We start from the raw sequence: 13869 nt of genomic DNA, 5'->3' as shown, positions 1-13869 counted from the left end.
AAGGTGCGCATTCAGTTCCAACTGGTTTTCGAGTCGACTCATTCTGTGAAAATTGTCTTATCCTTGAATCTTGTATGCAGAGCTTTGCCAGAATTTTGAAGAGGAGACCAGTCGAGTGGAGCCGAGCTTGGACCCTGTTAACTCTCTTGTGAAGGACGAGGCCGCAATGAACGTGCTCCGTCTGGAGTCTCGTGTTGACAGCGTCGTGGATTACTTAGCTCGACTGAAGGTTGCCATGACGCGGATCGACTCGACACTTTGGCCGGAATCTACGCTCCAGAACGATCTCGAGTCTCTGATGAATCGACTCAATGGAATCTCTGACCGAGTGTAGGAGTGGAAGAAGTCTTCAGCTCGGTGTGGCGTTGACGTGGCTCTGTCCCTGATCCGCGTCCATTGTAAGGAGGTGCGGGAGGAGAAGCTGGCCGCCATCCAAGTCGCCAACACGAGGAAGCACAACTTCCAGGACTTCATGGAGACATTTATTGCTGCTGCTACCCGCATCGCAGATGGGATCGACTTGGATGAGTTCGTGGCCCCTGCCAGTCCTCCTCCTCCTGAGGAATGAAAAAACTTGCCTCGGAATGCCGAGTGTATTTTGTAAACCGTTAAACTCTGCCTTAAATTTGCCTCGGAATGCCGAGTGGAAGTGTAACAGTTAAACTCTGCCGAGCCGGGGGCTCGAGTACTTTGACCTGAGGTTTCTAGGACCTTTTAGGCTTTATCCGTAATTGATTTGTTGTTGAATCTCTTTGTGGATGACCCGTCGAGTGGGATTTGATCTTCACTCGAAGTAACTTTGTGTCTGTGGTGCAGCTCCGAAGGAGAAGGTGGCAGTCGACCTGCCCCTCGTCGTCCTTGGGACACGAGAAATGTTTTCACACTTAGGCGAGCACTGGGCTGCAGCTAAGTCTCCGAGCGGGAGGTTTGCTCTCGCTCGGTAGGGTTTTAAACTTAGGCGAGTGCTGACTGCAGCTAAGTCTCTTCGTAGGAGAACTTAGGCGAGTGCTGGACTGCAGCTAAGCCTCCGAGTGGGGGGTTTGCTCTCCACTCGGTAGGATTTTTCAAACTTAGGCGAGTGCTGACTGCAGCTAAGTCTCTTCGTAGGAGAACTTAGGCGAGTGCTGGACTGCAGCTAAGCCCCCGAGTGGGAGGATCGCTCTCCACTCGGTAGGATTTTTCAAACTTAGGCGAGTGCAGACTGCAGCTAAGTCCCTTCGTAGGAGAGCTTAGGCGAGTGCTGGACTGCAGCTAAGCCCCCGAGTGGGAGGATCGCTCTCCACTTGATAGGATTTTTCAAACTTAGGCGAGTGCTGACTGTAGCTAAGTCTCTTCGTAGGAGAACTTAGGCGAGTGCTGGACTGCAGCTAAGCCCCCGAGTGGGAGGATCGCTCTCCACTCGGTAGGATTTTTCAAACTTAGGCGAGTGCTGACTGCAGCTAAGTCTCTTCGTAGGAGAGCTTAGGCGAGTGCTGGACTGCAGCTAAGCCCCCGAGTGGGAGGTTTGCTCTCCACTCGGTAGGATTTTTCAAACTTAGGCGAGTGCTGACTGCAGCTAAGTCTCTTCGTAGGAGAACTTAGGCGAGTGCTGGACTGCAGCTAAGCCCCCGAGTGGGAGGATCGCTCTCCACTCGGTAGGATTTTTTGAAACTTAGGCGAGTGCTGACTGCAGCTAAGTCACCCACTGGGGGATTTCGTATGTAAACAAAGGTGACAACAATTAATGGAACACTCTTGCCTTTGATAAAAACGAACTGCGGGAATTTTTCTTATTACATCTCGTCCAAGATTGAGCTCAAGTGTAAAAGGGGTGGAGTAGTTCCGCATTCCAAGCTCGAGGCTCGTCGATCTGGCGATCAACATTGAAGAGGTGATACGCTCCATTGCGGAGGACTCTGGTGATGATGAAGGGGCCTTCCCAAGTGGGAGCAAGCTTGTGTGGTTTCTGTTGATCCACTCGGAGGACCAAATCTCCTTCTTGGAAGGCTCGACTCTTCACATGCCGGGCATGGAATCGACGCAAGTCTTGCTGATAAATGGTCAATCTGATCATGGCCATCTCTCTTTCTTCTTCCAGGAGGTCTACTGCATCTTGCCGAGCCTGTTCTGCTTCATCTTCGGTGTAAAGCTCGACTCGGGGAGCGTTGTGAAGGAGATCACTTGGCAGAACGGCTTCGGCTCCATAAACAAGAAAGAACGGGGTTCTTCCAGTCGACCGGTTAGGGGTGGTCCTTAATCCCCACAGAACTGACGGAAGTTCATCGACCCAGGCACCTGCTGCGTGCTTGAGATCACGCATTAGCCGAGGCTTTAGTCCTTTGAGGATCAGACCATTTGCTCTTTCAGCTTGTCCATTCGACTGGGGATGGGCGACTGACGCATAGTCGACACGAGTGCCTTGAGAGGCGCAAAAGGCTCTGAACTGGTCTGAATCGAAGTTTGACCCATTGTCAGTGATGATGCTGTGAGGGACTCCATATCTGAATGTTAGTCCTCTGACGAAACTAATAGCAGTGCCAGCATCGAGGTTCTTGATGGGTTTAGCTTCAATCCACTTGGTAAACTTGTCGACTGCCACAAGCACATGGGTGAAACCGCTCCTGCCTGTTCTCAGAGGACCGACCATGTCCAGTCCCTAGACAGCGAAGGGCCAGATGAGTGGAATGGTCTTCAGAGCTGATGCGGGCTTGTGGGACATGTTGGAGTAGAACTGACACCCCTCACACTTGTCAACTATCTCCTTTGCCATCTCATTTGCTCTTGGCCAGTAAAATCCCGCCCGGTATGCTTTGGCCACAATGGTTCGGGAGGACGCATGGTGACCGCAGGTTCCCGAATGGATCTCATCAAGGATCATCTGACCTTCTTCCGGAGTTATGCACTTCTGACCGATTCCAGTCGCGCTTTCTCTGTACAACTGCCCCTTTATGACTGTGAAGGCCTTGGATCGGCGGACCATCTGTTGAGCCTCTTCCTCGTCCTCTGGGAGCTCTTTCCTTAGGATATACGCGATGTATGGTATCGTCCAATCGGGAGTGATGGCCAAGACTTCCATGATCAAGTCGACCACAGCAGGAACTTCGACTTCAGTCGGATCTGTGGCACTTTTTGGTTGTGGGGCTTCTTCTGTGAAAGGATCCTCCTGGACTGACGGCGAGCGGATGTGCTCCAAAAACACATTGCTGGGAATGGCTTCTCTCTTGGAGCCTATCTTTGCTAGATCATCGGCTGCTTGATTTTTCAGTCGGGGGATGTGATGAAGCTCTAACCCCTCGAATTTCTTTTCTAGCTTTCTCACTGCATTGCAATAACCAGTCATAGCTGGACTTCTGACGTCCCACTCCTTCATCACCTGATTAACCACCAAATCTGAGTCGCCATAGACCATGAGGCGACGGACGCCGAGTGAAATGGCCATGCGCAACCCATACAAAAGTGCTTCATACTCTGCTTCATTGTTGGAGGAATCGAAGTGAATCTGGAGAACATATCTGAGCTTATCTCCTCGGGGGGAGACTAGAACTACTCCAGCACCGGAACCATTCAGCATCTTAGATCCGTCGAAAAACATGGTCCAGTTCTCCGAGTGAACTTGAGTCGGGAGTTGCTGTTCAATCCACTCGGCGATGAAATCTGCGATTGCTTGGGACTTGATAGCCTTCTTTGCTTCAAACTTGATATCTAAGGGAAGGAGTTCGATCGCCCACTTGGCCACTCGACCAGTTGCATCTCTGTTATGCAGAATCTCTGACAGTGGGGCGTCGCTGACGACTGTAATGGAATGGTCAGAGAAGTAGTGTGCAACCTTCTTCGTGGTCATGTAAATCCCATATACAAGCTTCTGGTAGTGAGGGTATCTTTGTTTTGAAGGGGTCAAAACTTCAGACAGATAATAGACTGCGCGCTGAACTCTGAAGGCCTTTCCTTCTTCTTCCCACTCGACCGTAAGTACTGTACTGACAACTTGTCCCGTGGCCGCAATGTACAGCAGCAGAGGCTCTTTGCTGATTGGGGCAGCAAGCACCGGCTGGGTGGAGAGCAGAGCTTTGAGTTCTACAAACGCTGCGTCAGCTTCTGGAGTCCACTCGAACTTGTCAGACTTCTTCATCAGTCGTAGAGAGGCAACACCTTTTCACCGAGACGAGAAATGAATCGACTTAAAGCGGCCAAGCAGCCTGTAAGTTTTTGGACATCGTGCACGCGTACAGGGCGCTTCATCCGGAGTATGGTGCCAATTTTCTCAGGATTGGCATCGATCCCTCGTTCGGAAACGAGAAAACCGAGTAACTTTCCGCCTGGAACTCCGAATGTGCACTTTGATGGATTGAGCTTGATATCATACCTCCTGAGGTTGGCAAAAGTTTCGGTAAGGTCAGCTCGCAGGTCGGAACCTTTGCGTGACTTGACCACAATATCATCCATGTATGCCTCCACATTCCGGCTGATTTGAGTGAGTAAACACTTCTGAATCATTCTCATGAACGTGGCTCCGGCGTTCTTGAGGCCGAACGGCATAGTGACATAACAGAAGCATCCGAATGGGGTGATGAAAGCTGTTTTGATTTCGTCGGGTCCATACAGACGGATCTGATGGTATCCGGAATAAGCATCTAGAAAAGACAACCTCTCGCACCCCGCAGTTGAGTCGACTATTTGGTCGATGCGAGGGAGAGGAAAATGATCCTTTGGGCAGGCCCGATTGATATGTTTGAAATCAATGCACATGCGAAGAGACTTGTCCTTCTTGGGGACCATGACGACATTGGCGAGCCACTCGGAATGGTAAATTTCTCGGATGAACTCTGCTGCTAAAAGCCGAGCCACCTCCTCGCCAATGGCTTGCTTCTTCTGGACGGCGGACCGTCGAAGATGTTCCTTCACAGGCTTGAATTTTGGGTCGACCCGTAGACGGTGCTCAGCCAGCCCCCTGGGAACTCCAGGCATGTCGGAGGGTTTCCATGCGAAGATATCCCAGTTCTCACGGAGGAGCTGGATGAGCGCTTCCTCCTATTTGGAGTCGAGCGTCGTTGAGATATGAGTCGGGGCAGCATCGAGGTCGGTCGGGTGAATGTGGACTGTCTTCGTTTCACCAGTCGACTGAAATGCTGAGTCCGAAGCGGGCTTCTTGGCCCGTAGAAATTCACTCGGATCGGCAGTCTTTTGGTACTCTTGCAGCTCGACCACTGCCATCTGAGCATCTGCAATCTTTGAGCCCTTCTGAAAGCACTCTTCCGCCTTCTTCCGATTGCCTGTGACAGTGATCACACCTTTGGGGCCAGGCATCTTCAGTTTGAGGTACACGTAACATGGCCGGGCCATGAAGCGTGCGTAAGCTGGCCTGCCCAAAATGGCGTGATAAGCACTTTGGAAGTCCACGACTTTGAATGTCAACTTTTCCTTGCGGTAATTCTTTGAATCACCGAAAACCACATCAAGAGCGATCTGGCCGAGTGATTGGGCTTTCTTCCCAGGAATGACTCCATGGAAACTCATGTTACTGGTGCTGAGTCTGGACATCGGAATGCCCATTCCTTTCAATGTTTCAGCATACAGTATGTTCAGGCCACTGCCTCCATCCATCAGGACTTTAGTCAGTCGAGTGCCTTCAATAATTGGGTCGACCACCAAAGCTTGCCTCCCAGGGGTGGCAATGTGCGTCAGGTGATCAGACTGGTCGAATGTGATGGCAGTCTGTGACCACTTCAGGTAACTGGGTGTTGCCGGGGCAACCATGTTCACCTCTCGGTTAATGACTTTCAGTTGACTTTTGCTCTCGACATCGGCGAAAATCATCAGGGTGGAATTGACTTGGGGGTATCCATCGTCGCTGTCTTCCTTGTCCTCGACCCTGTTCGACTCTTTTTCCTTATCCTTGGACTGCTTTCCTTGGAACTGCTAGATCAGGAGTCGGCACTGTCGAGTGGTATGCTTTGGGTAAATAAAATTACCCTCTTCATCCTTCTTGGTGTGGATGTGACATGGCAGATCCAAAACATCATTTCCGTCTTGATCCTTGACTTTTTTGGGCTTCCAGGTGCCCTTGGGTTTTCCCTTGAAGTTTCCCTGGGCTACGGCCAGGGCCTCCCCAGGAGCGGCTGGTTCGGCCTTCCGCTTCTGCTTCCGACTGGAATTGCCTCCAGTTTCCTGGGCGACTGCTTTCTGCTTGCCACTCCGGAGTCGATCTTCGTCTTCTCCGTTAGCATACTTGGTGGCAATCTCCATCATCCGATTCAGAGACATCTCTCCAGTTCGACCGAACTTCAGATTCAACTCTCTGTATTTAACACCTTCCTTGAAGGCACAAACTGCTTGATGGTCCGGCACATTCTCAACTGAGTGATGCAGCGTGATCCACCTCTGGATGTATTCCCTCAGAGTTTCATTCGGCTTCTGCACACAAGACCGTAACTCTGTAAGGCCTGCAGGTCGCTTGCATGTTCCTTCAAAGGTTGTGATAAACACTCGGGAGAGGTCCTCCCAAGTGTAAATGCTGCTGGGTGCCAACTGATTTAGCCATGCTCTGGCCGAGCCCTCTAACATGAGAGGTAAATGCTTCATGGCCACCTCGTCATTGCCACCGCCAATCTGTACAGCCACTCGGTAATCTTCGAGCCAGGTGTCAGGCTTAGATTCACCAGTGAACTTGCCGATTCCAGTCGCCAACCTGAAATTGGGAGGTATCACTGCGGCTCTGATGGCTCGACTGAAACACTCTGGCCCTGAAGCACGTACTCTGCTGCTGGCAGGCGCATCTCTGTTGTGGCCTTCACGATGAGCTCTGTTCCTGTCAACCAAACCTTGAACGAGGATGGATCTCGCATCAAAGCCTGGGTCTCTAGGGTCGACTGGAATCCTCTGCCCAACACTATGAGGGCGCCTGTCATCTTGCCGTCGAGGCGCATATGACCCACTCCTCGGGGGAGGGGTTAGCACTCGACGTCGATCATCACCGTCGAATCGGTGATCATACTGCTCATTCCTCCTGTACTGATCATGCTGGCCACCACGTCCTTCACGCCTCGGGGGCGATCTCAGGCTGTGAGCTGACTCGACAGTATCGGTTGCGACGGACCGACTGTGGATCCTATTCCGCGACTGAGAGACAGCGAAATTCTGGTCTCCCGCCGCCCGGAGCAATGCTCTGATCTGTAACAAGCCCCTGCCAGCCTCCGACTGGGAGGGCTGAATCGATTCTGCTATACGGGCCGCGGCGGCCAGATTCTGAACTGGGGTTCGATATACCTGCGTCGGCGGGAAGAGCTGGCGTCGACTAGACTCGGGAGCCCGCTGACGCGCTTGTTCGTCGAGTGCTCGCTGGAGATTCTCCAGTCGAGTGCGCTCGGCCAAGTTGGCCAAACACGCGTTCTCCAAGGCCCGGGCCTCGGGGGTCTCTCCGACGATGGGAGTGTGAAGCGCGTCCATGTTCCGGCGGCGAAGCTCCTCTCGCTGCAATGACGTGAGAGGTTTGGGGAGATACTCGTCGTGGGGATGCGACGGATCACCCCCACCCGCTCCCCCATTAGTGCGAGGGAAACCAGGGGGACTGTGTGCTCCATCGACCGCCAGAACCTCAGCCGCTGGATCGCTGCTGTCGCACTCGGATGCGGTCTCCATGGAGCCAGTCGACAGGTCGAACAGGCCGTAGAGGGATTCGACGGGCTCGATGGCCGCGACTTGCGGGGCTGCCAATTGGCGAGCCACAGCGTGCCTCACCCACCGCTGAAGTCTTGACCGACCGGAGCGCTTGCGCTGGTGGGAGACAGGGCGGGGAGACGATACGGGGGCCGACCCATATTGGGTCGACGGTTGCCGTAGGAGGACGCCACGAACGCATGCGTGGAAATGCGTCGCACCGCGGGCGGGGAGTGCATCGATGTCGAGCGGTGCCTCCTGAAGCCAGGCGGAGTCGTCGACGATGAAGGTGAGCGCGCCGAGACGGATCTCGCGGTCCTCCACCAAAACTCCGCAAGAAAACATGATCAAAGGAATCGAGAAAAATCACAACTTCTCCAACTAAGCGCTAAGATTCCAGCCCCACGGTGGGCGCCAACTGTCGTGGTTCTAACTCTGACAGTGATGTATGGGGGTGAGTATGGAGAGGCAAGATCCTAGCTATTGGGAAGTTGTTACACGCGAGGTTTACGAGTTCAGGCCCTTCTCGGAGGAAGTAATAGCCCTACGTCTCGGAGCCCGGAGGCGGTCGACTGGATTTATGCGTGTATGGATTACAGGGGTGCGAACCTCTCCTACTGAGGAGGGGGGTGGCTTATATAGAGTTCGCCGACCCCCTCCTTCCCTCAGTAATGCAGGGTTTAAAGTACATTTAAGATGGGGCGTTACTGGTAATGCCTCTAATAAAGTGTCGTAATGACCATGAAGACTACTTAACAGCTGACCGTTTGCCTACGGAGTGACTGTAGATCTTCTGGCAGTCGAGTGAATAGCTTCATGGTCGAGTGGTAGCTTCTTGGTCGAGTGTCTTGAACCTGTCGAGTGGGATGCCTTCAAGTCGATTGAAAGATGATTTCTCCCAGGGGTGTCCTAGAGTAGGACTCTTCGGTCAGGTCCGTATCCCTACCCTAGGTACATGTCTTCATCAGGAGATTCGTCAGACAGATCCTCCCCGGACTCCGCACCTTCGGCTGCTCCCGTTGCGGTCGATCGCGCGCCAGCGGGTGGACCCGCCTACGCCACGCGACCCACAGCAGCTGGAGGAGACGCCAACCCCGCGCCGCGCTCACCTGGGCCCACGGGCGGGCGTTTGCCCGTCCAACCCGTCTGCTACAAGCGGAGGGACCTGCGCCATCCGACCAACGCAGGCCCCACGTCTGGTGCCAGGGGGAACCGGCGCAATCATTGGCGCATGATGAGCCGGGCCCGGCAGGATCTTCTGTGCCGCAGGCGGTTTCTTCACGTGCTCCTGGTGTGCCGCGACGCACAGAGGATCCGGCGCCTGCTCCCAACGCGGCTGCTGCGCCTGATCCCGAATCCACCTCGGGATTAGCCCTGCAGTTCAGCCGGGATTTTCTGCGCCACAGCCAACCTCGTCGTGTCGCACTCGTCTTCAAAAAGGGGTAATACAACCTCAAAATTATAAACACATGACAAAGTTTGGGATGGTATGTTCCACAGGTGAACCAGGCGAGCCACATACACTTGAAGAAGCACTTAGTGATGAAAACTGGAAGAAAGCAATGAGAGAAGAGTACTCAGCCTTGAAACGAAACAACACATGGCACCTGGTTCCTCCACGGCAAGGTAAAAACCTTATTGATTGCAAGTGGGTATTTAGATTAAAGAGGAAATCCGATGGAACCATTGATCGTTATAAGGCGAGACTTGTAGCAAAAGGATTCAAACAACGGTATGGCATTGATTATGAGGATACCTTTAGTCCAGTTGTAAAAGCTGCCACTATCCGTCTTGTTTTGTCCATTGCTGTCTCTAGGGGCTGGAGTCTCAGGCAGCTAGACGTTCAGAACGCGTTTGTGTTCTGGAAGAGGAAGTGTACATGAAGCAACCTCCTGGGTTTGAAAACAAAAATGCACCTCATCATGTGTGCAAACTTGACAACGCATTATATGGACTGAAATAGGCTCCTAGAGCATGGTACTCACGTCTGAGTCATAAAATGCAAGCACTTGGCTTTATTCCTTCAAAGTCTGACACCTCCTTGTTCATTTACAACAAATGAAACACTCACATATTTGTTCTCATATATGTTGATGATATTATTGTCACCAGCTCATCTAATGAGGCTATCACAGGACTTTTGAAGGATCTCAGTGCAGAATTTGCTCTTAAGGATCTTGGAGAGTTGCATTATTTTCTAGGGATTGAAGTAAAGAAGCATGAGGATGGACTTCATCTCTCCCAAGAAAAATATGCAACAGATTTGGTAAAAAACGCTGGTTTGCAAGGGTGTAAACCTTCACCTACTCCACTGTCCAGTTCAGAGAAGCTGTCTCTTACAGAAGGACAGCCCTTAAGTCAGAATGACAGCACAAGGTACATGAGTTTGGTAGGTGCACTTCAATATCTGACGTTTACAAGACCTGATATCTCATTTGCTGTCGATAAGGTATGCCAGTTTCTTCATGCACCTACCACAGTTCACTGGACTGCTGCAAAGCGTATAGTTAGATATGTCAAGAACACTCTGAGTATTGGTCTGAATTTCAGCAAGTCATCATCCACACTTTTGAGTGCCTTTTCAGATTCTGACTGGGCAGGTTGCTTGGATGACAGACGGTCCACTGGTGGCTTTGCAGTATTTTTTGGTCCTAATCTAATTTCATGGTGTGCTAGAAAACAGGCTACTGTCTCTCGCTCTAGTACAGAGGCAGAATACAAAGCATTGGCAAATGCTACAGCTGAGATTATATGGGTGCAATCACTGCTGAAAGAACTTGGTGTAAAAAGTACTAAAACTCCATGTTTATGGTGTGATAACCTGGGTGCCACATATTGTCTGCTAATCCAGTGTTTCATGCTAGGACCAAGCACATTGAAATTGATTTTCACTTTGTCAGAGAACGAGTGGCTCAGAAGAAGCTTGACATACGTTTTGTGCATTCCAAGGATCAGATAGCAGATGGATTCACAAAACCTTTACCCGCAAGAAGTATTGAAGACTTCAAACATAATCTCAACTTGATGAAGTTGTGATTAAGGGAGGGTGTTAAACACATATTCATGTCACGTTGGAGTCCAGACTTGGCGCACAAGGACATGTCCAGGAGATAGACTAGGTTGTTAGAAAAGTAGTTCAATATCTTGTAAACCTCTTATCTCTTTATCTCTTCCTCCCCAAGTTGTAATCTTCTCCAACAAACTTGTATGCGCTATTTGCCAGGGAGGTGCACCCCTGCAGCCTATAACATGCAACGCACCCCCTCACATCGAGGGTAAGACGCTTTCGCCTATTCGCACAGCATCCACAACCTTGGCCTCAATGTGTGGCACACTGCTAGAGCCATTGCTAATAAATTCAAGCTCTGCTCTAAGGCACCACCAGAAGATGGCACAATGCAAACATACAAATTGAAGTTTAACCATGTGCAAATGTCTAAACAGATGGCACACATTATTGTACAACAGCTGGATCCCATATGTGCCAAGGTGAAGGAAATCCTTGATCTAGAGCTCCGCAAACCTACCAAAGGCAGCATTATTGGAGACATACCCAAAACCACCCCAGCAATAATAGAGCCAGAGTTATTTTTTTTCGAAAAGGACATTGTAGATGGCATTACCCATGGAAAATATTGTGCCGATGGACTCACCGTGCTCCAAATTGTCGGCCCAGCGGGTATATCAAGAAGTGAAGAGCTCTTTTGATGTTACAATTTGGGTTTGCGTATCTCTGAGTTTTGCTGCAAATGCGTTGGCACTAGAGATTGTGAAAAACATCCCTATGGTTAATGGTGAAATGGAAAATGCTATCGATGAAGAGCTTATTGAGCAAAGAGTAAAACATAAGAGGTTCTTGCTGGTCTTGGATGATGTCTGGACATATCATGAGGATGAGTGGAAGAAACTATTAGCTCCCTTCAAAAAAGGAGAGGCAAGAGGTAATATGATTGTTGTCACTACTCGAATTTCAGAAACAACAACAGCGGGAAAAATAGCTGATCATTCTATAAACTTGGATCGCTTAGGACCTGAAGATTTTATGCATTTATTTGAAGCATATGTATTTGGTCACCAACAGTCATGGAAAGACCATCCTGAATTGCTTAATGTTGGAAGGGAAATAGTGGTCCATTTGAAGGGGTTCCCTCTTGCAGCAAAAACTGTAGGTAGATTACTAAGAAACCAACTTACATTGGCCACTGGACAAGAGTTCTGGAAAGCAAAGAATGGGAGTTACAAAGCAGTGACTATGACATTATGCCAGCACTGAAGCTTAGCTATGATTATCTCCCTTTCCATCTACAACAGTGTTTTTTTCTACTGTGCTTTGTTTCCCGAAGATTATGAGTTTCGCAACGAAGGGTTGGTTCACTTATGGATAGGGCTCAATAGTTTAGATTCATGTGATCAAAGGAGAAGACTTGAAGATGTTGGACTATGCTATTTAAATGACTTGGTTAATCTTGGTTTTCTCAAGAAGAACATGAAAAAAGATGGCAGTCCTTATTATGTTGTGCATGACCTACTGCATGAGTTGGCAGCGAAGGTTTCATCATCAGACTGTCTTAGTATGTCTAGTTCTAATGTGAGATATGTATCTTCTCCATCTATACGTCACTTGTCTATCATTATAAATGCGAGAGATGTCAATGATAGAATGACCTTTGAGGATTTTAAGAGGGACTTGAGTACATTACCTGAAAAGTTGACAGTTGAAAATCTACAAACTGTGATGTTGTTCGGAAGATTCCATGGAAGCTTTGCAAAGACTTTTGGTGATTTATTTGCAGAAGCAAAAGCCCTTCGTGTTATTCTTTTGTCTGAGGCATATTGTAGTTACATTTTGGAGGATGTGTTCCGCAGCCTTCCAAGATTTATCCATGTTCGCTACCTAAGGATAACTATAGAAATTAAGGGGAAATTAAGTTTGAACAGCAACATCTCAAGATTTTATCACCTGAGGGTCCTGGATGTTCAAGAATGCAATGTCCACCTTGGTCTTCTCAAAGCAATGAGCAACCTTGTAAAACTGCGCCATTTTCTTATCCAATACGGTGGTTTCGAACTAGGGTAGATAGGACAGTTGGTAGAACTTTTTGGGTTACTGAGGGTCCATAACATTGAGAATGTTGAACGAAAGGAAGAAGTGAGTGCAGCAAAATTGATATAAAAAATCGACTTAAAGAAGCTAATATTAGAGTGGGGTATTTATGGACACAATAAGGATTTTGTGCAAGAACAAGTTCTTGAAAGTCTTAAACCTCATAGCAATCTCCTGGATCTGCACACTAAAGGGCATAGAGGTGCTACTTGTCCGTCATGGCTAGGTGGGAACCTCTCAGTTATGAATTTGGAATCTCTGTCCCTGCATGATGTAGGTTGGGAAATTCTTCCACCTCTAGGGGAGTTGTGGTCAGTTAGTGAGCTTGGTGACGAGTATCAAAGTTCTATCTCAATTCAAAGATTTCAAAATCTTAAAAGGCTAGAATTAGTTAAGACACCAAGGTTGAGAAAATGGGTTGAAAATAGCACTTGTCATTTCTTATCTCCACTAGAAGTTCTCATTGTTAAAGATTGCTCTGAACTCATGGAGCTGCCATTTTCATGCCGTCAATCAGACCAAGAAGCAAATATGACTTGGTTTCCTAGATTGCGGGTTCTCGATATTGTAGACTGCCCAAAACTGTTGTCACTACCTCCTGTCCCTTGGACTACCGCTGCATCCTCTGCCATGATAAAGCGGGTAGGATCTGGTTTGGAACGGCTGGAGTACTCAAAAAACTACAGGTCAAAATTAAGCTTGGGGGTTACGGGGAAGGATGGGCAAGATGGCATGTTCTGGAATATGTTTGTGTTCTGTAATCTAGCTGGTCTAAAAGAGCTGAAGATGAAGAATTGCCCCCCTCTGCCATTGTATCACCTCTAGAAGTTAACATCTCTGAAGTCCCTTGAAATAGATTATTCGAGTAATAGCAATGTCTTGTTGACAACTGACAATGAGAGTGATATCATGTACAAGTTACCAATTGAACAACTCAGGGTTATGTCTTGTGGTGCCCGTGAGAAGGAATTAACGCAGTTGCTCTCTCATTTTCAAGATCTCAGCAAGTTGGAAATAATTGGTTGTGAAAAGGTAACAAGATCTGGCATTTTGATGGCGCTCCCTTCCCCTCTCTCCCCTGTGGCGACGCCACCCGCCCCCTCCTTCCCTCCGACGGCGACATCGTCTCGTGT

General features: G+C 49.4%; 1 pseudogene; it reads left to right on the top strand.

Annotated features, from left to right (window-relative positions):
- The window catches only part of LOC125506782, a 59930-nt pseudogene extending 46369 nt beyond the window's left edge, over positions 1-13561 (top strand).
- Positions 13562-13869: the final 308 nt, after the last annotated feature.

This window comes from Triticum urartu, chromosome 5 (genome assembly GCF_003073215.2).
Source record: "Triticum urartu cultivar G1812 chromosome 5, Tu2.1, whole genome shotgun sequence".
NCBI lineage: Eukaryota > Viridiplantae > Streptophyta > Magnoliopsida > Poales > Poaceae > Triticum > Triticum urartu.
The sequence above is the reverse complement of the archived record's forward strand: the minus strand, read 5'-3'. Positions and strand labels throughout refer to the sequence as shown.